This window comes from Crinia signifera, chromosome 19 (genome assembly GCF_055691185.1).
Source record: "Crinia signifera chromosome 19, ASM5569118v1, whole genome shotgun sequence".
NCBI lineage: Eukaryota > Metazoa > Chordata > Amphibia > Anura > Myobatrachidae > Crinia > Crinia signifera.
The window spans coordinates 12,659,296-12,684,433 of NC_139226.1; the positions used below are offsets into that span (position 1 = coordinate 12,659,296).

Consider the following 25,138-nt stretch of genomic DNA (forward strand, 5'->3'; position numbering starts at 1 on the left):
TGGGCAGGGAAAGGGATCCTTTGCTGATGCATGCGAATGGATCCTTTTTATCACGGTTCCAGTTCACAAGTGTGTTTAGAGCAGTCCTGCGGCCGTTGGGCCTCAAGGGGGAGGAATACGCGGGTCACTCTTTCCGCATTGGGGCCGCAACTGAGGCTGCTAGAATGGGATTTGGGGATGAGTTGATCAAGCGTATTGGGCGGTGGGAATCGTCTCGCTTTCGGTCTTATGTTCGTTTAGGGGATTATTGAGGTTGACCGTGTTTTTTCTGTTTTAGGGCAGCCTCCGTGCCTGATTTGGATTTTAGGACATTCATATGTCTTTTGGGGAGCTTTACGGGCGGATGTCAGACCGAACGGCCGCCAGCTGGGTTTGGATAGAGAGGAGGCAGTGGTTCGCTGGCTGGGAAAACGCGGTATGGTATGGAGTGGAGTGCTGCAGGAATTTCACCGTTTTGTTCGGCTCGATAGGGTTCCCGACATATTAGTTCTGCATGTAGGCGGGAATGACCTTGGGAGCAGACCATTTAGGGAGTTGATACGAGATATCAAGTTTGATCTCCTACGGTTATGGGCAATGTTTCCGGAATTAATCACGGTTTGGTTGGACATCGTGCCACGCCATTATTGGAGGGATGCGAGGTCGGCTGACAAGCTCAATAAGGCACGGATTAAATTTAACAGGGCGATTGGGCGTTTTATGGCCAGGAACGGGGCTGTTGTGGTGAGGCACAGGGAACTTGAGTCTGGTGCCGGGGCATTTTGGAGAGGTGACGGTGTGCACCTGAATGCTGTGGGGATAGATGTTTGGTCTTTGGGACTACAAGAGGGAATAGAAACAGCGTCCGGATGTGGGGGGGGGCGCACGGGGTTAAGGGTTTAACCTCGTGCTTTGTGGCGGAGGGGGGTCCTCGAGGTTGGTGGCATTGAGGCTTAATTATGCGGCGGGGAGGGCCCCATGAGGGGGCTGGACTCCCCTGGGTGAGGTTAATTAATGAGCACTGGGTGTGTACAATTGGTGCCCTCGAGCCAATCGCTATCGGCTGGGGGTAAGAGCTCCTGGAAGTGCTTAGAGGTGTGGATATATATTTATTGAGGGCCTCGGGGACCACCTTCCGTGGGAATGTTTTTGGATTATTGTTTAAAATTGTATTGTTCAATAAAGATGGCTGCTGTGGCCAATTTTATCCAACAAGAGAGTTATGTCATTTGTGGGGGGATATTTGGGCACAGCGATTAGACAATACCCTGTCATGTAGGAGCCGGACTGGAGGCAAAGCCTGGGGGTAGGCTACCCTGACAGGGTTTGTAGGGAGCTGACTAGCAGTTAGTCATAGGAGGAGTGCTTAAGGAGAGGGTCATAGGGGGAGGTGCTTAACGGGGTGTTGGAGGGGTTTATAAGCAGGGTTCAGGCAGGAAATAGGGGTCACTGGGAGATTTTCTCAACAGCTCCCACCCACCCTTCCCTATTTTTTATAGTTTAGGTAGAATATTTGCTAGGATGTCTTTTTGTCACAGTGGCCTGTGCGGAGGGGGGTCCTCGAGGTTGGTGGCATTGAGGCTTAATTATGCGGCGGGGAGGGCCCCATGAGGGGGCTGGACTCCCCTGGGTGAGGTTAATTAATGAGCGCTGGGTGTGTACAATTGGTGCCCTCGAGCCAATCGCTATCGGCTGGGGGTAAGAGCTCCTGGAAGTGCTTAGAGGTGTGGATATATATTTATTGAGGGCCTCGGGGACCACCTTCCGTGGGAATGTTTTTGGATTATTGTTTAAAATTGTATTGTTCAATAAAGATGGCTGCTGTGGCCAATTTTATCCAACAAGAGAGTTATGTCATTTGTGGGGGATATTTGGGCACAGCGATTAGACAATACCCTGTCATGCCCATTTCACATTTTAGCGAACTTCGTAATACCCATTACACATAAAGCCACATGCTGTAATGCCAATTACACATAAGGCCACATATGATGCCCATTACATACTATATAACAAACTGTAATGCCCATTAAACATTGTGCCACACATCGTGATGCCCAATGTAATATTATGTAAAATGTAATATATTTGACACATAAGTGCCACTTGTTTTCATGCTCGATGCCGAAGGGCTTCATGCTCATTGCCAAGGGGGACTGAAATTGCTCGTTGTCAAGGGGGACTATAATAACTTGTTGCCAACGGGGACTGAAATAGCTTGTTGCCAAGGTGGACTGGCTCATTGCCAAGGGGGACTGAAATTGCTCATTACCAAGGGGGACTGAAAGTGCTTGTTGCCAAGGGGAGGGTGAAATGCTGGCGCGGCCTTCTCTGACAGCTGGGCAGAGAGAACGGTGCGCTGCCCTGCTGTAAAGTCAAAGCAGGTCTGTCCGCCTCTATTTTCAAGCCTCCCACTGGAATGCGAGCCAATAGGACCTTGCAGTCCAACAGCCACCAATGCCGCTCCTGATTGGCTGCTGGACCGCAAGCTCCTATTGGCTCGCAGTCCATCGTGAGGCTTGAAAATGGCGGCAGACAGACCTGCTTTGTGTCCTGACTCAGGACGCCGCTCGGCCCTGGTTTACATAGCCGATATTGTAAGCAACGGCAGGTGGCGCAGGAATCAGGACACAGAAGACAGCGGGCGGGCGGCACAAAGGGCAGAGTTTGCAGTCGCGACTCCGGCGCCCTGTGAACTTTCGGCTCCTGGGGCTCCACCAGCTCTGCCCTCGCTATGCCGCTGCCCGATCCCACAGTGATGTCCTGGCCACCCCAAATGTTGTGCAGCTACTTTGTGGGCAGGTCTGTGGGATGTCATCACACCACAAAGTAAATGTAGAAAATTTGGGATGTCCAGGATATTATTGTGGGACCTACAGTCGCCTAGGTTGGTTGTGGAAAATCCTCCTCTTCCGGTGACCTATTTATTAGTATCACTATGATATTAAACAAACTATGTATCATTGCCGGATGGCGCCTTGGGGAAACGTCTGCTGGGATTGTATTTAGTCATCATTCTACTACTAAGAGTAATAATAAAATGTATATAACTCCTGTGTTCCGCAGGTGTGGCCGCTCTGCTGATATTTGCACAGACCGCAACTAATACCCAATGTAAGTGCTGTGCACAATAATGCTACTGAGTGTGTGTGTGTGTGGGGTGTATCATAAGAGTAACAGGGTAGGTGAGAGCAGGGCCGGCGCCACCACTAGGCAGCTTTAGGCATTTGCCATGGGCACCGGCCACTGGAGGGCAGCAGTCCGGAGCAGGACCACCCCCTGCATGGATGTGAGCGGAAGTGAACTCCCCCCTTCCCCCAGCAACTCGGATGCCACCAGCGCATCCCACCCCCCCCCCCCGGAGTGACTTGGCGGCCCTCACCGCTGCATCACCCGGTACCCCTGCGCACCCACCTTAGTTTATGACCGATGTCAGATGGTTTCACCATTGATGGGAGAGAACCAGATGTTATCAATGGTACATAATAAACTTTTTTTTTTTTTTTTTGCAAGGTGCAGGGACAGAGAGCATAGCTCCGCCCATCACACACACAAAACCCCTCCCCAGACTGTGATTGGTCTGTGGGCTATTCACTGAAAAATCAGGGATGACCACCGATGGTCTCCCATTACACAGTTGGTTACCATTGATGGCCACTTTCAGTTCTGCCATAGATGGCAACACCGATAATCATCCCTGATGAGGTGCAAAATCTGCAGGGAGAGTCCCAGTTCCCCTCACTAGAGATCAGCTGAGAATTTGGGTCTACAGGACCTCATCACATCTGTCTCTGCGCTCCCTTCCTCTTACAGACACCACTGTGACATGCGGAGAGAACAAAGTATACAGTCAGTCTGTGAGTAACTGTCCAACCTGCAGCGATTACAACACCCCTCGTCAGTGTGGCCCAGGCTGTGTCTGCGCTGAAGGCTTCCTGGACAATAATGGAACCTGTGTGGCGAAGGCTCTGTGTGAGTCCTGTACAGGGAACACTGAGTACAACATCTGCAACGGAACTTGTGGCCGACGATGCCAGGACCTTCAATACGAGAAAGTAAATAATCAAAAAGTGATATGCCATATGCCATTATGCAGGGGAGGATGTGTGTGTAAGCCGGGGTATTGGTATCTCAACAACATATGCGTGCCTGCTGAGGATTGCCCAGGCAGTAATTAAACGGAAATAAAACATTCTGACAAACACTGATTGGCCTGAGATTCTCTAATCTGTGTTCAGTGATATATATCATCAGTTACTAGTATGCATCATTATACTGCCTGCCCTACAGCCAGCAATGCCTACACCTTATACTAGTCTGCACCAATCTACCCCAACCATGGTGGTTATTCCGAACCTGATCTCAAAGCTGCTTTTTTTTTTAAGCAAATGAATAAAAGCCATGCTGCGCTACAGATGGGGCAGATGTAACATGTGCAGATAGAGATTAGGGTAAGTTATTTTGTTTCTGTGCATAGTAAATACTGGCTGCTTTATTCTTATACTGCGATTTAGATTTCAGTTTGAACAACCTCCCTACCCCCACCCAAATCTAACTCTCTCTGCATATGTTGCATCTGCCGCAGCTGCAGTGCAGCATGGTTTTGTCCATCTGTAAAAAAAAAAATCAGCTTTGTGATCAGGTCTAAATAAAACACCCATATCCATTTTCCCTAACCAATGAATGATTCTAAAGTGACAGTGTGGCACCCCAGAATTGGGTACCCCCTTCTTGTGCCCCTGAATGACATTGGTGGCCAGCGCAACCTATCTGTACATATATACTAGTTCTATGCAGGTTGCCTCGGGGTTGCTAGGCAACCGCCTCGCAGCAGCACCCACCACAAGGAGGACTTTGGGACCCAGGAGTTTTGCTTGTTTCCTGGAAAGCGGGAAGAACCTGAATGACCGCTGATTGGTGGTCCAGGGGCGCCAAAGAAGAAAGGGGGCGGTCTGTGGTGTGGCCGGCAGGAGAAAGTAAGGAGTATAGGTACCCATAGTCGGTCCATTCGTCGGATCCGTTAGGTACTTAATTAGTACACATCGTATCGCATTGCATGCCTTGTGCAAGCAATGCGATGCGATACGATGTAAAGCTAGTACAAAAAGTATGTGCAGCACATACTTTTTGTACCGTACAATGCGCAGGAGCATGGCAGATTGGAGGGAAGCAGTGGCAGAGAGGTCCCCCAGCGCCAGAGAGCCAGCAGCACATCTCACGGCCACGTGGAGTACAGGGAGTCGTGACTGACAGGAGTCACCAGCAGCAGCAGATGAACAGGTACTGTGCTACAGCCAGGGCAGCCGAGAGGAATGCTGGGCCCCGGTAAAATGTTGGGGGCGTGGCCTAAATGTGGGAACCTCCCGCACTTAGGCCACGCCCCCAAAATATTTAGAGTAGGGTGAAAGAAGACTCTAAAAACTGTAATCTTAGCAGCAGCAGCAGCAGCAGCACACACCTACAGCATGTACAGTGCTGACAGCAGGCTCAACATGACCTCTCACGCTGTCAGTGAGCCTGCTGTCAGCACAGCGCATGCTGTAGAAGTGTGTGCTGCTGTTGCTACCCGGGAGGGACAGAGGGGGAAGGGAGGGTTCGGACCAGGCTCCAGAAAGCCTGGGCCTGGGTAATTAGTACCCCCTGCCCCCCCTCTCGGCTGCCCTGGCTACAACCCCACACTGACAGCCCTCACCTGCAGGCCCCACTTACAGTGCCCCTTAGGAGTCTGACATCATCTGAATGTGACATCTGTCACCCAGTCCACCCTTTAAGCCCACCTACGTTGTTACACCGCCTCATCTAGGCGCCATCTTAAGCCAGAAGGCACACCGGCCATTTATTGAAACCTTTTGTGAACGTCCGCCTACAGTATTAAGCTTCTAACAGAACTCAAGACATTTCTTTTTGCTTTGGATTACAATTCCCTTTGTGACAGTGCCCCTGTACGGTGTGGTGCAAGATGGCGTACCTTAATCTGGAGCTGGTGACGGCGGCGGCTTCTGGATTCTTCGCGGCTTCTGCTGGGGAACCTGTGGCAGGGAACGGCACAACCCAAGGGACCCACAAAAGACAACTCTACCACGATTAGCAGCGACAGTAATTTATTTACTAACACACGGATTGACCGCTGCAATATCTCAATGACAAATGACAAGAAGAAATACTCAATGAACAAACACCTACAGTAAAGCATACAATCAAACAATAATCATTCTATCTAGCAATCAATTTAAATGGCTCAGAAACCTCAATATAATCTATTGGCAAATGAATCAACATACACAGTCACGTGTCAACATAATGGTCCCACGTCGACATATATCCTCACTTTGAATTAGGACCTAACTTAGTGTGCACACTGACTACGAGCATGGCAGAGCAAATTAACAATCCCTTCAATAGGGTACAGGCGGGTTCCCGTTACCTAGGGCAACCCCCTGCTAGACATACAACGAAGGCTGTAGATATAGGCTTGGCAGTGGTGGCAAATCTGGCATGCAGCCAGAGGGGTGTTGCAGGTGTCTCTGGGCTGCTAATGTCGCAGGGTGATCAGCACCCCAATAACAGTTGTCCCCTATGCAGTGGAGAGCCACTTCAATAGCTGTGTAAAGTGGGCCAATGTGGGGTGCAGGCCAGCCTGGGGGTAGGGGTGCTCCTGTACCTTAACTCTCAGCTGCAGATGCCAGCTCCTGCTGGTCATGACTCTTCAGGGTCTCACTCCTCTCTGGGTCTCTCACTCCTCTCTGGGTCTCACTCTGCCTGGCACCTATCAGCAGCACCTGATCTCCTCTTCAGTGCAGGACAGGGGAACAGCTTCTCCATTCACTGTACACACGCTGCTGGGCTTTCTCCTCTCTCTGCCTGAGTATGACCCTGCTTCCAGCACGTCTTCTCACTCTCTGCACACTTCCTCCCTCTCACCTTGCTGCAGGGATCACCTCTGACCTCTCAGCTTCCTGTCACAAGTGCAGGGGAGCTGGGACACTAGCTGTCTGTTAACCCCTCACAGCCCTGCTGTTTCTATAAAAATGCAGTTCTTTCTCTGAGCAGCATTAGCTGCAATTGACCTTCTTTGAGGGCACAGGGACACCTCTGGGGTGGACTGCCACACCTTCATTAGTATTTGCTTCAAGATACGGTGCACCTAGGCCAGGGGTAGCCAACTCCAGTCCTCGAGAGCTACCATCAGTTAATGTTTTCCAGGTCTCCTCACAGAATCGCAAATAAAGTAATTAGCTCCATCTGTGGATCTTTTAAAATGTGTCAGTGAATAATGAGCACACCTGTGCACCTGGAGGTGAGCTGGAAAACATGCACCGTTGGTAGCTCTCGAGGACTGGAGTTGGCTACCCCTGACCTAGGCCAAAAAGGTCCCAACACATTTAGAGAACTGTGCAGTTCAGTGACTCAGGGCGAGATGTATTAATCTGAAAATGCGGTAAAACCCCAGTTTTACCGCATTTTCCTATGTATCAAAACCCGGCCGCACCGATACCGCATTGTAGGGTACCTACGGAAGCCTATTCTTTTTACCACTCGCCGCCTCCGACGCAAACCCGCCGCCTCGCCGACCCCCCTCCCTCCGGCTTACCTTCCTGAAAGGTCCTCCTGGACCCCGGAATGTAAACCCCTCCTCCCCCTAGTGAAGCAACCGGACATCCTTCCGGCTGCAGGGGGGAGGAGGAGGCACCAGGGACAGCATTCATAGCTGTCCCCGGCGTAAGGATGTCATGGCATTGTTTAACCTCTTCATAGCGGTGATCCGTGATTCTTTTTGCTACAAAATAAACTATTTTGATCCTCAAGTGTGGTGACCATTGTGTGCGGTTGTTCTGGGGTATTGTCTTCCCGGGGTCCTTCTGTCCCTCCACCCTCTGAATTGCAGGCGAGTGAAGCAGGCAAACTACAGCCAAGCAGTGCCGAGAGGAGAGCAGGAACACCGGGTAACGGTCTCACCCCTACAAGCAGTCTGACAACATCACAACAGCTCTGATATTTCTCATTTTAAATCGTAGGGTTATCATTATGAAGCTGATTCAGATTTGGAAATACAGTAAAGCTGTGTACACATTGGGGCGATTTCAGCACATATCACTGGCAATATGGTTGCTGAGTTACCATATTGCCAGTGATTTCATGTGCTGTGGGAGATAAATTGCTAGGAGCGAGCTCCCGCTGCCAGCCCTTCATGGTCACTGGTCGCAGGAGCATGCTCCTCCGATTATGGCTAAAAATCGCTGGTCGCTGGTGCGCAATGCACTGTGCACCACCTGACTACACCTGTGCACCACCTGACTACACCTGTGCATCACCAGACTACACCAGTGCACCACCTGACTACACCTGTGCACCACCTGACTACACCTGTGCACCACCTGACTACACCAGTGCACCACCTGACTACACCTGTGCACCACCTGACTACACCTCTGCCCCACCTGACTACACCAGTGCACCACCTGACTACACCTGTGCACCACCTGACTACACCAGTGCACCACCTGACTACACCTCTGCCCCACCTGACTACACCTGTGCACCACCTGACTACACCTGTGCACCAACTGACTAAACCTGTGCACCACCTGACTGCACCTCTGCCCCACCTGACTGCACCTGTGCACCACCTGACTGCACCAGTGCACCACCTGACTGCACCTGTGCACCACCTGACTGCACCTGTGCACCAACTGACTGCACCTGTGCACCACCTGACTGCACCTGTGCACCACCTGACTGCACCTCTGCCCCACCTGACTGCACCTGTGCACCACCTGACTGCACCTGTGCACCACCTGACTGCACCTGTGCACCACCTGACTGCACCTGTGCATCACCTGACTGCACCTCTGCCCCACCTGACTACACCTGTGCACCACCTGACTACACCTCTGCCCCACCTGACTACACCTGTGCACCACCTGACTACACCTGTGCCCCACCTGACTACACCAGTGCACCACCTGACTACACCAGTGCACCACCTGACTACACCTGTGCACCACCTGACTACACCTGTGCACCAACTGACTACACCTGTGCACCACCTGACTACACCTCTGCCCCACCTGACTACACCTGTGCACCACCTGACTACACCTGTGCAGCACCTGACTACACCAGTGCACCACCTGACTGCACCTGTGCATCACCTGACTACACCTCTGCCCCACCTGACTACACCTGTGCACCACCTGACTACACCTCTGCCCCACCTGACTACACCTGTGCACCACCTGACTACACCTCTGCCCCACCTGACTACAACTGTGCCCCACCTGACTGCACCTCTGCCCCACCTGACTACACCTGTGCACCACCTGACTACACCTGTGCACCAGTGATTTCTAGTCAAAAAGAGGTAGAGACAGAAGGAGACAGAATAACTTGTTATTTTCAGTCAAAATCACTGATGAAAACAGAACACTGAGCCATATATTGCTGAGAGATATTCCGAGTACACTGAGCAATATATTGCTGAGAGATATTCCGAGTACACTGAGCCATATATTGCTGAGAGATATTCCGAGTACACTGAGCCATATATTGCTGAGAGATATTGCCAGTACACTGAGCAATATATTGCTGAGAGATATTCCGAGTACACTGAGCAATATATTGCTGAGAGATATTCCGAGTACACTGATGCTGTGTACACACGGGGGAGATAGGTGCTATAATCGCTGGGAATATGGTCGCAGGCGACCATATTGCCAGTGATTGGGAGTTTGCCCCGGAGATAAATCTCCGGGTGCGCGCTCCCGTTTTCTGCCCCATTGTAATCGCTGGTCGCAGGAGCTTGCTCCTGCGACCAGCTAATTACCTCTGCGGCTCCCCCAGCAGAGGTTCGTTTTCAACAGCGACCATCTCTGGTCGCTTGTTGAAAAAGAGACACTGAGCAATATATTGCTCAGCAATATATTGCAAGCAATATATTGCTAGCAATATATCTCCCCCGTGTGTACACAGCATGAGTCATATATTGCTGAGAGATATTCTAAGTACACTGAGCCATATATTGCTGAGAGATATTCCGAGTACACTGAGCCATATATTGCTGAGAGATATTCCGAGTACACTGAGCAATATATTGCTGAGAGATATTTCGAGTACACTGAGCAATATATTGCTGAGTGATTTTAACCAAAATCGCTCAGCGACCAAATATCATACCGTGTGTACACAGCTTAATGCTGTGTACACACGGGGGCGATAGGGGCTTAAATCGCTGGGAATATGGTCGCTGAGTGACCATATTGCCAGTGCTTGGAGTGTGCACCAGCGATAAATCGCCGGGTGCGCGCTCCCGTTTTCAGCCCCTGAATGGTCGCTGGTCGGTGGAACATGCTCCTCCGACCAGCGACATCCCCTGCCTCTTCACCCAGCAGTGATTAAATTTTCATCTGCGACCATCTCTGGTCGCAGATGAAAACGGGACACGGGGCAATATGTTTGCTGAGCAATATATTGCTAGCAATATATTGCCAGCGATCGTATTGCCCCGTGTGTACGCACCATTACCGAGATTTCTTTTAAATAAACATGTTACCGATGTCCTCAGGAAAATTGCCTTAAAGGATTTGTATCAATATCACAACAACCCCCTTGCTATTATTTTAATTTTTATGTAGCATCTATATTTGGCAATTCCTGTTTGCTTCCCACCTTAATTGGACCTTGAACTTCTATTTACTGATACACATCTGATTTATGAGATTTTTTAGAGAAGGATACATTTAAAGCTGAAATCATGGGTGACATTCTATGGGATGAGATAAATGCGTGTTTTTTTTATCGCACCACTTCGCACTTTTTCAAATCGCAAGATTGCCCCGTTTTTCGCATATTTAATGAGATGTGGGCATCTGAAGCCTGAGACCGGGTTTAGAAATATTGGGTCTCAGATCTGCTTGCTGGCTGCTCGTTTGGAACCCAGGGAGCAGGTAAACACAACACCCGGCTGAACAAACATACCCCCCCCCCCCCACACACACACGGTCCCCCACCCCATGCACAACTGCAAATGCAGAAGCAACTGTGCACACGGGGAAATCATTCACCATCAAATGATCCCCCCGATCACAGCACTGAGTATGCCAGGACTCAATTGGCGCTGTGAATGCTGTGGACAGGAGACTGCTGATGATGTCAGCGGCCCTTTCTCACAACGGCCGGGAAACACATGCGTTTTCAGGGGGACACCCAGAAAATGGCGGCACCACGTCCCCAAATGCCTGCAGGGCTTCAGTCTTTGCACGCTGCCTTTGGCCGGATAACTTGCGCATATTCCCTGCAGACCATGTGCATGCACCGCCATTCGGTAATCGCTCGGGCTGCAATTTCACAGCTCAGTGAGCAGGTCTGATTGACCCTCATATACCAATACATACATATGCCAAACACTACTGAGGTGCTCGACACCTTTAAGGAAAAATTAGATTCAGTTGTCTTAATGTTCAGTACCTTTCGTTCATAGTATCTCATTATTCTCATTGTGAGTACACGGAAGCAATTCGCAGGAACAGCCTCAGGTCCCTGTTTGATCTTCTGGTAATTGCTCCTCGTTCTGCCCTCTCCTTTTCTCAATATTTGGTTTGTCTTTAGATGACGATGTTTTTGGAATAAAATGATGGGCGCATCCAGGTCTGGGAGATGCTCATTGGCTGCTGCTCATGACATCATTCTGTTATTCTCAGTCAGTATCCTTACTATACATTATAGTGGAGAATACATGAGCACTGCCCAGCACATTCAGACGCATGGAAAGCTTTATGGGGAAGCAGGATTTTTTTGTGTGTGCCTATTAAATATAACTGACCTCAATGTTTTGATAAAATGAAAAAAAAAAAAAATTATCCCTTTATGAATCGAACTCAGGCCTACAAGATGAGGAGCTACAAGCTTATCCTCAAGCCTATGATGCTTAGTGAGTGCCCCCAGAGCTTCCGTTCAGATGCATCCTAGCACCTTTCGCCCCCCCCCCCCAAAAAAAATAATGAGACGCATTAGCATCTGAGATACACCAAGCGTCCCATTCTGTATTTCTGCGACAGATTTTGATTGAAATCTATCCTCCAATCATGCTTGCCTACTTTTAAAAACTAGTTTCAATGAGATTATAGTTGGTAATAGAATTTTGCAAAGCACCTCATTGAGGGGGCGTGTCAAGCTCCTTCGAAAGGGTGTGTCTAGTTCCATATATGGAGAGATTGTGAAAAAAGATTGTGAACGTGGCACCTAGAAGTGTGGGTGTGTACTGCTACATCTGAGAGGAATCTTGTGAAATGACATATATACAAATGTAGATGAGCCCCAGAGCAGTTAGTAAGAGATACTATACTTGGTAAAGTGCTGGTAAATGGTGCTGATGATTATGTAAATGTATCTATTTCTCATTCCTCCCACCCCCAAAATGTAACAGTATAATGTGGGCTAGGTGACATGAGGGAGATTGGTAGACTAATGAGGGAGAGAGGGAGATTGCTGCTATGTCAGGGAGTCTCCTGCAGAATGCAGGAGAGGAGGTAACTATGATGTAACAGTGTAATGTGGGCTAGGTAAAATGAGGGAGATTACTAGACTAATGAGGGAGGGAGATTGCTGCTATGTCAGGGAGTCTCCTGCAGAATGCAGGAGAGGAGGTAACTATGATGTAACAGTGTAATGTGGGCTAGGTAAAATGAGGGAGATTGCTAGACTAATGAGGGAGAGAGGGAGATTGCTGCTATGTCAGGGAGTCTCCTGCAGAATGCAGGAGGGGAGGTAACTATGATGTAACAGTGTAATGTGGACTAGGTGACATGAGGGAGATTGCTAGACTAATGAAGGAGATTGCTGCTATGTCAGGGAGTCTCCTGCAGAATGCAGGAGAGGAGGTAACTATGATGTAACAGTGTAATGTGGGCTAGGTAAAATGAGGGAGATTGCTAGACTAATGAGGGAGGGAGATTGCTGCTATTTATGGAGTCCCCTGCAGAATACAGGAGGGGAGGTAACTATGATGTAACAGTGTAATGTGGGCTAGGTGACATGATGGAGATTGCTAGACTAATGAGGGAGAGAGGGAGATTGCTGCTATGTCAGGGAGTCTCCTGCAGAATGCAGGAGGGGAGGTAACTATGATGTAACAGTGTAATGTGGGCTAGGTGACATGATGGAGATTGCTAGACTAATGAGGGAGAGAGGGAGATTGCTGCTATGTCAGGGAGTCTCCTGCAGAATGCAGGAGGGGAGGTAACTATGATGTAGCAGTGTAATGTGGACTAGGTGACATGAGGGAGATTGCTAGACTTATGACGGAGAGAGGGAGATTGCTGCTATGTCAGGGAGTCTCCTGCAGAATGCAGGAGAGGAGGAAACTATGATGTAACAGTGTAATGTGGGCTAGGTGACATGAGGGAGATTGCTAGACTAATGAGGGAGAGAGGGAGATTGCTGCTATGTCAGGGAGTCTCCTGCAGAGTGCAGGAGGGGAGGTAACTATGATGTAACAGTGTAATGTGGGCTAGGTGACATGAGGGAGATTGCTAGACTAATGAGGGAGAGAGGGAGATTGCTGCTATGTCAGGGAGTCTCCTCCAGAATGCAGGAGGGGAGGTAACTATGATGTAACAGTGTAATGTGGGCTAGGTGACATGATGGAGATTGCTGGACTAATGAGGGAGAGAGGTAGATTGCTGTTATGTCAGGGAGTCTCCTGCAGAATGCAGGAGGGGAGGTAACTATGATGTAAGTGTAATGTGGGCTAGGTGACATGAGGGAGATTGCTAGACTAAAGAGGGAGAGAGGGAGATTGCTGCTATGTCAGGGAGTCTCCTGCAGAATGCAGGAGGGGAGGTAACTATGATGTAACAGTGTAATGTGGGCTAGGTGACATGAGGGAGATTGCTAGACTAATGAGGGAGAGAGGGAGATTGCTGCTATGTCAGGGAGTCTCCTGTAGAATGCAGAAGGGGAGGTAACTATGATGTAACAGTGTAATGTGGGCTAGGTGACATGAGGGAGATTGCTAGACTAATGACGGAGAGAGGGAGATTGCTACTATGTCAGGGAGTCTCCTGCAGAATGCAGGAGGGGAGGTAACTATGATGTAACAGTGTAATGTGGGCTAGGTGACATGAGGGAAATTGCTAGACTACTGAGGGAGAGAGGGAGATTGCTGCTCTGTCAGGGAGTCCCCTGCAGAATGCAGGAGGGGAGGTAACTATGATGTAAGTAATGTGGGCTAGGTGACATGAGGGAGATTGCTAGACTAATGATGGAGAGAGGGAGATTGCTGCTATGTCAGGGAGTCTCCTGCAGAATGCAGGAGGGCAGGTAACTATGATGTAACAGTGTAATGTGGGCTACATGACATGAGGGAGATTGCTAGACTAATGAGGGAGAGAGGGAGATTGCTGCTATGTCATGGAGTCTCCTGCAGAATGCAGGAAGGGAGGTAACTATGATGTAACAGTGTAATGTGGGCTAGGTGACATGAGGGAGATTGCTAGACTAATGAGGCAGAGAGGGAGATTGCTGCTATGTCAGGGAGTCACCTGCAGAATGCAGGAGGGGAGGTAACTATGATGTAACAGTGTAATGTGGGCTAGGTGACATGAGGGAGATTGCTAGACTAATGAGGGAGAGAGGGAGATTGCTGCTATGTCAGGGAGTCTCCTGCAGAAGGCAGGAAGGGAGGTAACTATAATGTAACAGTGTAATGTGGGCTAGGTGACATGAGGGAGATTGCTAGACTAATGAGGGAGAGAGGGAGATTGCTGCTATGTCAGGGAGTGTCCTGCAGAATGCAGGAGGGGAGGTAACTATGATGTAACAGTGTAATGTGGGCTAGGTGACATGAGGGAGATTGCTAGACTAATGAGGGAAAGAGGGAGATTGCTGCTATGTCAGGGAGTCTCCTACAGAATGCCTCCAATTGCAGTTCATTCTTAGCACCTGGGTCACTCATGATTGGTTCTTTTTGCGGGTGCAGGACCAAAGCAGTTTTGATTATCATAGTCTTCCCTGACAAAGTCCTTTAAGAGATGAAATGCGTTGGTCCTTTTACTGCTGCTACCAGCAAGTCTGGGCTATCGCAGTGCTAAGTGACTCCAGACGGCCGCAGCCGCGCCTGTCATATCTGCAGCCCCCCAGACCTGGTGTGCATGACGTCCAGGATGCACGTCTGCAGGAGACACAGCCTGACAAGTACAAAGACCTGGACACCCGCTGCGGCACTGCAGACAGAGCACAGGGAGAGAACAGCTGGAGGTTAATAGTCAGTTGTGTGTACATCTGAATTAGCCCCTGTATCTGTTCTCGGAGGGTGCGGCGTTCGGTCAAGCGGCATCTTCTTGTTCGCTAGGCTGCAAACATACGCAGCTTAGTAAACAGGACTGAATCAGACCTAAAGTCAGCTCAGTATTGGTTTGGACAAGGTATCCAGAATACGTAATATCTCAACAATGTTATAATCAAAATTATTTTTTTACTTTGATTAAAAATATATGAACATTTAGGGCACAGGTTCTCAAACTTGGTCCTTAGGACCCCACACAGTGCATGTTTTGCAGGTTTCCACACAGAATCGCAAGTGAAATAATTAGCTCCATCTGTGGCTCTTGTGCATATCTAATGAGTGGGGACCCGGCGCCTGGTGGGTGCTCGCGCTGGATTTGATTGGCTAGGTGGTCATATGGGTGGTCGGGTGCACCCCGGGACCACCCCCTAGATTCGCCTATGGTTGGTGGTACTTGAGGACTAGGGTTAAGAAGCACATTTACAGACCAACCCTTACCTACGATGTACCTTATGTATGTGTGTATGTATCACAAATGTGTACGCAATTGTGAATAAGTGTTACTTTCACAATCTCCCAGAAATGATTTTTTCAAAATTCGGCAAATACATTTATTATGCTTTCATGCATGGTAAATACTATCTGCTTTTGCATGCAGCCCACTGAACAGGCTTTGTACAGGAATTTTATATCTTAGGTAGAATATTTACCAACCAAAACTACATCTCTTTGCATATATTACATCTGCCCCATGCAGTGCAGCTTGGTATGGCCCAGGTGCACTTATTTGCCCTCTTTAGCATTGTTTCCAACTGAGAATCAGCCCCTATACATTTATATGGTGCTTTATTAATTGTATAGTGTGAGGATCAGAGAACTAACACAATCGTCATTGCTGTATTACAGGGAGGCTCCCGGGGATACCGCTGCTGCAAATCACAACCTCAGTTATGGTAATACGCAGGACACACCTATAAACTGGCCACACCCACATCCCAAGTCCTGTATATGTCTGTGCACCTGCAGGGTGAGCAGAAGACGCTGGGTATACTGCACAGGTGAGTGCACAGGTACTGCAGGCAGAACTCCTCCTGTATTACTGACATATGTATCCAGTTATGGAATTATCTCTCATATATTTATATGTAAATGACTCATGTTAATGGAATGTGAATGTGTTCCTCGATAATGCATTAATGGTCTATATATATATATATATATATATGTATATATATATATATATATATATATATATATATATATTTAATTTAACCAAATGTGTATATAAAATTATTTGTATTTATTTATTAACAGTGTATTATATTCTGTAATCACATATAATAACACTTCCCTGGTGTTACTGATTGTTACCTGGCTTTGTGCTGTCACAGTTGTGTGTTACGTCTTTGTCTGATTCTCCCAATCTCTCCCGTCCTATGCAGAGAACTGATCGGTGACATTGAGGAACCATGGGCCTGACATCCGTACAGCTGCTGGTGACTTTCAGTGAGTCCATATCTGATATAATGTCAGTCATCTCTGTGTGCATTGCTGTAACATGTGGCCGGTAGCCTGGGAGAACCTTAGTAGCAGCTTGTGGTTGTAGTAGGATACTGACGGCAATGGCTGTATGCTGGGTCCCTGACACCTCTGAGGGGATTCGGTGTCAAAATCCCGACAGGGTCAAAATCCAGACATTTAAAATCCTGACAAGGACATAATCCCAACATTTTAAATCCTTACAATGTCAAAATACCGACATATAGAATGTACAGGTGAAACAGTGAACATGACTTTTGGTCAACTGGTCGCGAGGTCGACATGGGTTTTTCCGTTTTTTTGACCCGAATGCCGACACAGTCAACATGGACACAGTTGGAAGTGAACCGCAGCCCCTCGCATCGCTCGCGATGCTTCGGGCACACTATTTTATTCTCCCACCACGCCCTAGTGGATGGTAGGGTATGAAATACCGCCTGCCGGCACATGTCAGGTCAAAAAACAGTGAAAAAAACCCATGTCGACCGAAAGTCATGTTGACTGTTTCACCTGTACATTCTATATGTCTGTATTTTGACCTTGTCGGGATTTTAAATGTCGGGATTTTGTCCTTGTCGGGATTTTGTCCTTGTTGGGATTTTGCCCCATTCGGGATTTTGACCGTCGGGATTTTGATTGCATCCCCTCTGAGGTGCCTGGAAGTTCTTCCATTGGTAACTGCAGCACAGAGGAAGCCAGGGGGAATGCTGTCACTGTAACACAGAGGGGATTTATCCTGTGGCCCACGGGCTGGTGTATGATACTGTCGCCATTTCACTATGATGGGGTGTAAGTATTCTGACACTCTTTAAGCTGCTATTTAATCATGTAGCGGGCAGTGGCTGGGTTACACCGGGCACTCTCCTGTGCTGCAATGTATTCCTGTAGGCAAAAAAAAAATTAAAATAAGAGGGGGCTTGTGACAACGCAGGCAAGGACACTTAACCTTTTGAGATAAACAACCCCCCCCCCCCACACACACACACACACAAATAGGTATCGCTTTTTGGAATTGATACAAATTGTGTCTGATTCTTTAAAAGGTGTACAATACCAACACCGGCCGTCAATCAAACCATACAATAATAATAAAAACACACAAATACTTTCAGACACAATTAAAAAACCTCTATACCTATTCTATTGCACAGTGCTGGCTTTGTGTCTTTAAGCAGGATCTTCTGTAAATTAGTAAAGGTGCCCATACGCGGTGTGATGGGATGCCCGTGCTTTTTGAACTAGCTTTGGATCGCATCGCACGCAAAGGATATAGTTCAAAATGCACAGGAATATTGTACCGTGTATGGGCACCTTAACAGGCGCAGCTCTCAAACAGCTAGTAGTAATTCTCTTGCAGCTTGAAATATTTAGTAGTGAAGCAGAAACGGCAGCGGTGTAAAGCCCCGTACACACTGGGTGACTTTTATATGTAAGGCGCTCAGTTTTCTTGTCTGAGCTGCTTTCAGCGTGAAAGTTGTCCAGAGTGTATGGGGCAGTGATGAGCACTGATGCGCGCTGCTGGCTGCCGCTCATCTGCTGGTATTACCAGCAGATGAGCGACAGTGTGGATGGCTTTACATCCACACTGGCCGGATTAAGCCTTTGGGGGGCCCGGGTCACTTTAGACAGGGGGTCCACTTCCACCTGTCATTACTGGCCGCAATCTGCACAGAAGAATATTACACTGTCAAAACACAGAGTAAAAGCAGTATAAACTTGGTCAATGGGTAACTGCAGGGGGAGGGATTAATAAATATATATGACATGCTCAGCGCTGCCTCTGATTAAAAACCCTCCCATGATGAGACTGCTGCTGCTGCTGTCCTCCATGGGCCTGGGAAACATATGATGAGCTCCACCATGCAGAGCTCAGCACAAGCCACTCCGCCTCTGATCTCATGGGACTTAGTCAACTACAAGTAATGCACTTGTGCAGTCAGTGTGCCTTGGCTCTCGATGCTCAGCACCATTAATCATTGTCACATTGACAGATAAGTTAAGCTGAAGAAATAACCCACTCCCATTTGCAAAACCTTTCGCTTGTTTTTTTTTTTAAATACATGCCAACCACAGGGGGCCCCTAGATAGAGGGGGGGCCCAGGGTTATTGACCTTCTGTGCCCCCCCTTAATCCGGCCCTGACTCCCAGGGAAAATGGCTGGACAGGGGGAAAAACTCTTGGTGTGTACTGAGTGGTATCAGCCCAGCGACTTTCCCCATCATCGTTCTCCATACACGCTGGGCATAATCACCCAGTGTGTATGGACCTTTAGAAGCTCTCTCACAGCTGGGAAACATTACAGTTACTTTCCTACTAGCTGTGAGAGAGCTGGTTAAGACTTTCTTTGCTGGCGACCCCCAGATCCTGGCACCCTAGGCAGCTGCCTGATGTTAGAGCTGCCCTGCCAGCAAAAGGTTCACTACTACGTGATAGCAATCAAAATAAGTCCCATTGCCGGATGGAGCTTATAGACTTGTGGGCACTTCTGCCGAGATAGTGTTCAGTCATCATTCGGGATCCGGCGGATGGGTCTAATGGTCGACAGGCGATAGGTTTACACATGAAGGTCGACATTGACATAGGGCCATCATGAGCAAAAGGTCGATGTAGCAATGGCTGACACAGGGAAAGGTTGACAGGAGTTTTTCATAGTAAAAAAAAAAAAAAACGACTTGTTCTCACTTCATGATCAAACATGGCATAGAGGGAGAATATAATAGTGAGCCATGAGAGATGGTATGTTAAGATGGTGTCCGTGTCGACAGATGTCGACATAGACACCAGATGACATGGGGGAAAAACGCAAACCAGTTGCATGTCGACCTTTTTTCTTGTGTCAACATTTTGTCAATGTGAACCTAGAGCATGTCAATCTTTTTTATGTGTCAACCTACTGTCTGTCGACCTATTGACCTAATAATCCTCATCCAACCATTCTACTACTAATATTAAATGTATATAACTCCTGTGTTCCGCAGGTGTGGCCGCCATGCTGATATATGCACAGACCGCAACTGATCCTTCAAGTAAGTGATGTGCACAATAATGCTACTTATTGGCAGTGGCGTATCAATAACCCCGCAGCCCCCGTGGTGGCGGGGAGGCGCTTAGAAGGCGAGGGTACTGTGGGGGCTGCGGGGTTATTGTTACCCGCTGCATCTGCCCCGGGATCTGCCGCCGGTGTATCAGTCTGCGGCCCGGCTCTCCCGGCTCCTGCTGCTATAAAAAATGTGACACACAGAAAATGGCTGCAACCATACTGCAGACAGTTTTGGAGGCCATCCATCTGCAGGCCAGTAGGAACCTCCCACATGATGGTGAAGGCGCACACATATGTAAGGGCGGTCCAGACCACTCGTACATATGCGTGTAGAATTGGACGGGCAGCTGACATCCGGTTATGTCAGCTGTCCGCCCCCCCCACGTGCGTCACCGGCACATGAAACACTGGGCGTTCACATATGCTGATGGCCCAAGCCAGTACCCCACGCCACTCTCCACTCCCCGCTCACAAGGCAGGGAACGTGCACCCAGTGAGTGGGGGGGGGTCATAGGAGGTAACGGCACGGTAGGGGATAGGAGACGCATTCTTCTCATGTGAGACACTGGGCCCAGATCTGATTGCTCCGTTCCCCTCACTAGAGATCAGCTGAATATTTTTGTCTACAGAACCTCATGACATCTGTCTCTGCGCTCCCTTCCTCTTACAGAGCCCACTATGCAATGTGGAGAGAACCAAGTATACAGTCAGTCTGTCAGTAACTGTCCAACCTGCAGCAATCCCTGCTTCTCTCGCCAGTGTGACCCAGGCTGTGTCTGCGCTGAAGGCTTCCTGGACAATGGCAATGGCACTGTGAACTGTGTGAAAAAGGATCTGTGCAACATCTGTAGAGGGAACACAACATGCGGCTGTTACAACCCTTGTGGCAAACATTGCCAGGACATAAATAAAATACGACCCTGTCCCTACTATTGCATGTTAGGCTGTACCTGTAAGCAGAGGTATCTGTATCTGGATATGAAAAATGACATGTGTGTGCTTCGTGAGGATTGCCCAGCCAATAAATAAAGGGCGATAGATAATTCTGACAAACACTGATTGGCCTGTGATTCTCTAATCTGTGCTAAGTGACCCTGTTATTATCAATCACATTGATTAGGCCTCAGATCAGTTACTAGTAAGCATTAGCGTATTGACTATACCGTATATTTGTCTGCAGTAGTGTTACTATAAAAACTTCCCCACCTCCCCCGCTGGAAAAAAAAAATTTAAACCCCCCCTCCCCCCCCGTGCTTACTCCCCCTCCCATTCCTGTTCAGTGTTTGGTGATTCCCCCTCCAGACTCCATTCCACATTGGTACATAGCTGCCTACCGTCCTGCATTCTGCAGGAGACTCCCTGAAATAGCAGCAATCTCCCTCTCTCCCTCATTAGTCTAGCAATCTCCCTCATGTCACCTAGCCCACATTACACTGTTACATCATAGTTACCTCCCCTCCTGCATTCTGCAGGAGACTCCCTGATATAGCAGCAATCTCACTCTCTCCCTCATTAGTCTAGCAATCTCCCTCATGTCACCTAGCCCACATTACACTGTTACATCATAGTTACCTCCCCTCCTGCATTCTGCAGGAGACTCCCTGAAATAGCAGCAATCTCCCTCTCTCCCTCATTAGTCTACCAATCTCCCTCATGTCACCTAGCCCACATTACACTGTTACATCATAGTTAGCCCCCCCCCCATCCCCGCATTCTGCAGGAGACTCCCTGAAATAGCAGCAATCTCCCTCTCTCCCTCATTAGTCTAGCAATCTCCCTCACGTCACCTAGCCCACATTACACTGTTACATCATAGTTACCTACCCTCCTGCATTCTGCAAGAGACTCCCTGAAATAGCAGCAATCTCCCTCTCTCCCTCATTAGTCTACCAATCTCCCTCATGTCACCTAGCCCACATTACACTGTTACATCATAGTTAGCCCCCCCCCCATCCCCGCATTCTGCAGGAGACTCCCTGAAATAGCAGCAATCTCCCTCTCTCCCTCATTAGTCTAGCAATCTCCCTCATGTCACCTAGCCCACATTACACTGTTACATCATAGTTACCTCCCCTCCTGCATTCTGCAGGAGACTCCCTGAAATAGCAGCAATCTCCCTCTCTCCCTCATTAGTCTACCAATCTCCCTCATGTCACCTAGCCCACATTACACTGTTACATCATAGTTAGCCCCCCCCCATCCCCGCATTCTGCAGGAGACTCCCTGAAATAGCAGCAATCTCCCTCTCTCCCTCATTAGTCTAGCAATCTCCCTCACGTCACCTAGCCCACATTACACTGTTACATCATAGTTACCTACCCTCCTGCATTCTGCAAGAGACTCCCTGAAATAGCAGCAATCTCCCTCTCTCCCTCATTAGTCTACCAATATCCCTCATGTAACCTAGCCCACATTACACTGTTACATTTTTTGGGGAAAAAGGACTGAGAGACAGATACATTAACATTGAATCATCAGCACCATTTCCCAGCACTTTAGCAAGTATAGTATATTTTACAAACTGCTTTGCGGCTCATCTACAATTGGATATAAGTCATTTTAAAAGATTCCTCTCAGATGTAGCAGTACACACCCACGCTTCTAGGTGCCACGTTCACAATCTCTTTTCACAATCTCTCCATATATGGAACTAGACACGCCCTTTGGGTGGAGCATGACACGCCCCCTCAACGAGGCACTGTGAAAAATTATACTACCAACTATAATCTCCCTGAAACTAGTTTTCAAAAGTAGGCAAGTATGCATTGGTATAGGGTTAGAAAAGTGTGACAACAACCGTGCCCAATTAGACACAATGTGCAGCTAGTGTTACCACCTTAGGGTATAACATCCAATGATACCCAAAATGACAAAGCAATATAGAGGATACAGGTGATTAGACACAAAGAAGAAGGAATCTCCAAAACACGTTGAGTGTTTAAGGGCATGTATCACAAGGAGAAGAACCAGACAGACGGACAGTCATTGCGGTGTAGCCTCATCCTCCTGGAGTTCCGGACTTCGGTGTTGGACTGACAAGTGCTCCTGCTGAATTCTATCCTTGACTGTTTCCTGTTTGCCTTGTGGTGATACCATATCATGCTGTTATAACCGTCTCCATTTGTAAGTGTGGACTGATATTAAATTCTTTTTAAACTGAGGATAATTTGCACTATTTCGCTTTTTTCTGTCTCCACCTTTATCACTTGAATTGTGAGAAGAGGTGGTTATCATTGCAGATTGTAAGCTGTGCATATTAAACCTATGCAGTACCTACCAAGTCAAATGGTGATATTTTTTTGATTGCTAATACCCCTTAAAAGTTTCACTCTGAGCGCTTTTGTGTCTAATCACCTGTATCCTCTATAAGTATGCATTGGTAGTACCATTCCACATTCGTTCCGTCTACATCTGCCGCTGGGGTTTTTATTTCCCCACCAGCGATGAAAATGTTCCTTCCAAAATGGCTGTCGCCTCATTGACAGTTTTTATGAATGCTTGAGGATTTGATGGCCATTTTGGGAAGGACATTTTCATTGCCTGCAGGTGTGATGGGATCCCAGCAGAGGTGGACAGAGGCATGAGCAGGTACTCATTAGACCCCCAGCACCTCCAAGCCCCTGCAGGGGCTTTTGTTACTCCGCTGGTACTCTGCACCAATCTACCTCGTTTATATCCATTTCCCTAAGCAATGAGTAAAAGGTTCGATATGGAGCTGATTCTGATTTGGGAGCAAAGCAATTGGCGCAAATACACGTATCATGTTTGTATGCAGGGTAAACACTAGGGACATTTGCATGTAGCCCACAGATTTATTTGTTTTGAAAAAAACTTTTTATGTATTTGAAAAACATTAAGAAGAAAGACAAAAATAACTCCCAATATAAGGCCAGAGGCCTGGTGCAATGAAACGGTACGGTGACAATAAAATGTGGGAAAACAAAGATAGGATGCGTCATATAATAACAAAAAAAAAAAAAAAAGGGAGGAAATTTACTAAGATGGGGGGTGACATTTAATAAAATGCGATTTTTTAGTCATTTTCAAATTCGCCCATTATCGCACTTTTTAAAATTGCATTTTTTTGCAGCGAATTCGCATATTTAACGAGGTGCGTATTTCGGGCAAAAAAGTGCGATTAAGTGCGATAACGTGCAAATTTTAGTCATGAAAATGTGCGAATTTGAGGAAAGGTGCGACTTTGTGTTAAAAAAACATTTTACACATTTTTTTTACACAGGACCATGCACAGATCTCCATGATCTGTGCAGAGTTCTGGCCCATTCACCTGTCAGAACCTGTTCTGCATGTTTGGCGATTTTTAGACACATTTTCCCAAATTCGCATCTCATTAAATATAGGAATTGTATACTTTTCAATGGGAAAACATCTGGATGCGAGTTCCGACGCGACGAAAAATCGCACTTTGAGAATGTGCGATTTCGCAGCAAAATCTGCGTTTTTTGCAGTTTTTCGCATCTTGTTAAATATGCAAATTCGCGAAAAAGTGCGATTTCGGCCGTTTTTGCCGGAAAAAAAATCGCGAAAATCACATTTTCGCATCTTATTAAATGTCACCCGGGAGTTCTACTTCCCATAGGGTGTTGTTATGGGCAACCGATCAGAATCTACTTCGTATATATTTAGCACCTTCTAGAAGATAATATATAGGGTGACATTTTGCGATATTTTTGCCAAAACGGCCGAAATCGCACTTTTTCCCGAATTCGCATATTTAATGAGATGTAAAAAAAACACAGATTTTGCCGCGAAATCGCACTTTCTGAAAGTGCAATTTCTACTCACGCCAGAACTCGCATCCAGATGTTTTCCCATTAAAAAGTAGAGATGCGAATTTGGGAAATGTGTCTAAAAATCACTAAAAAATCAGACCAGGCTCTGATATGCGAATTGGCCAGAACCCTGCACAGATCATTGAGATCTGTGCATGGTCCTGTGGTTAAAAATGTGTTAAAGGGTTTTTTTTGGAAAAAAAATGGCGTGTGGTCCCCCCTCCTGAGCATAACCAGCCCCGGGCTCATTGAGCCGGACCTGGTTCCAAAAATACGGGGGGACAAAAAGCATAGTGGTCCCCCCTATTTCTGAAACCAGCTCCGGACTCTTGGACCGGTCCTGGTTCAAAAATCTGGGGGACAAAAAAATCTGGGGGACACTTTTTACATAAGGTCCCCCGGCCAAAACATGAGCACCGTGGCTGGTCAGCCTTGGACGGGGTACCTGGAGGAGTGGGGATCCCCCCAATAAAGGGGTCCCCTCCCCCAGGCTTCACCCGTCCAGTA

The 25,138-nt window shown here is 47.9% G+C and overlaps 2 long non-coding RNA genes across 3 annotated transcripts; both read left to right on the forward strand.

Annotated features, from left to right (window-relative positions):
• The first annotated feature begins 2,951 nt into the window (after positions 1-2,951).
• On the forward strand, positions 2,952-4,187 carry LOC146041686 (uncharacterized). Its single transcript, XR_014463546.1, has 2 exons — positions 2,952-3,093; positions 3,793-4,187. It is a non-coding gene; the product is annotated as an uncharacterized LOC146041686 (long non-coding RNA).
• A 634-nt stretch (positions 4,188-4,821) lies between these two features.
• On the forward strand, positions 4,822-20,846 carry LOC146041687 (uncharacterized). Of its 2 annotated transcripts, none has more exons than XR_014463547.1 (5): positions 4,822-4,955; positions 16,166-16,317; positions 16,702-16,765; positions 19,777-19,824; positions 20,509-20,846. It is a non-coding gene; the product is annotated as an uncharacterized LOC146041687 (long non-coding RNA). The 2 variants fall into 2 exon arrangements; XR_014463548.1 differs by lacking the exon at positions 4,822-4,955 and adding an exon at positions 5,188-5,259.
• The last annotated feature ends 4,292 nt before the right edge of the window (positions 20,847-25,138 follow it).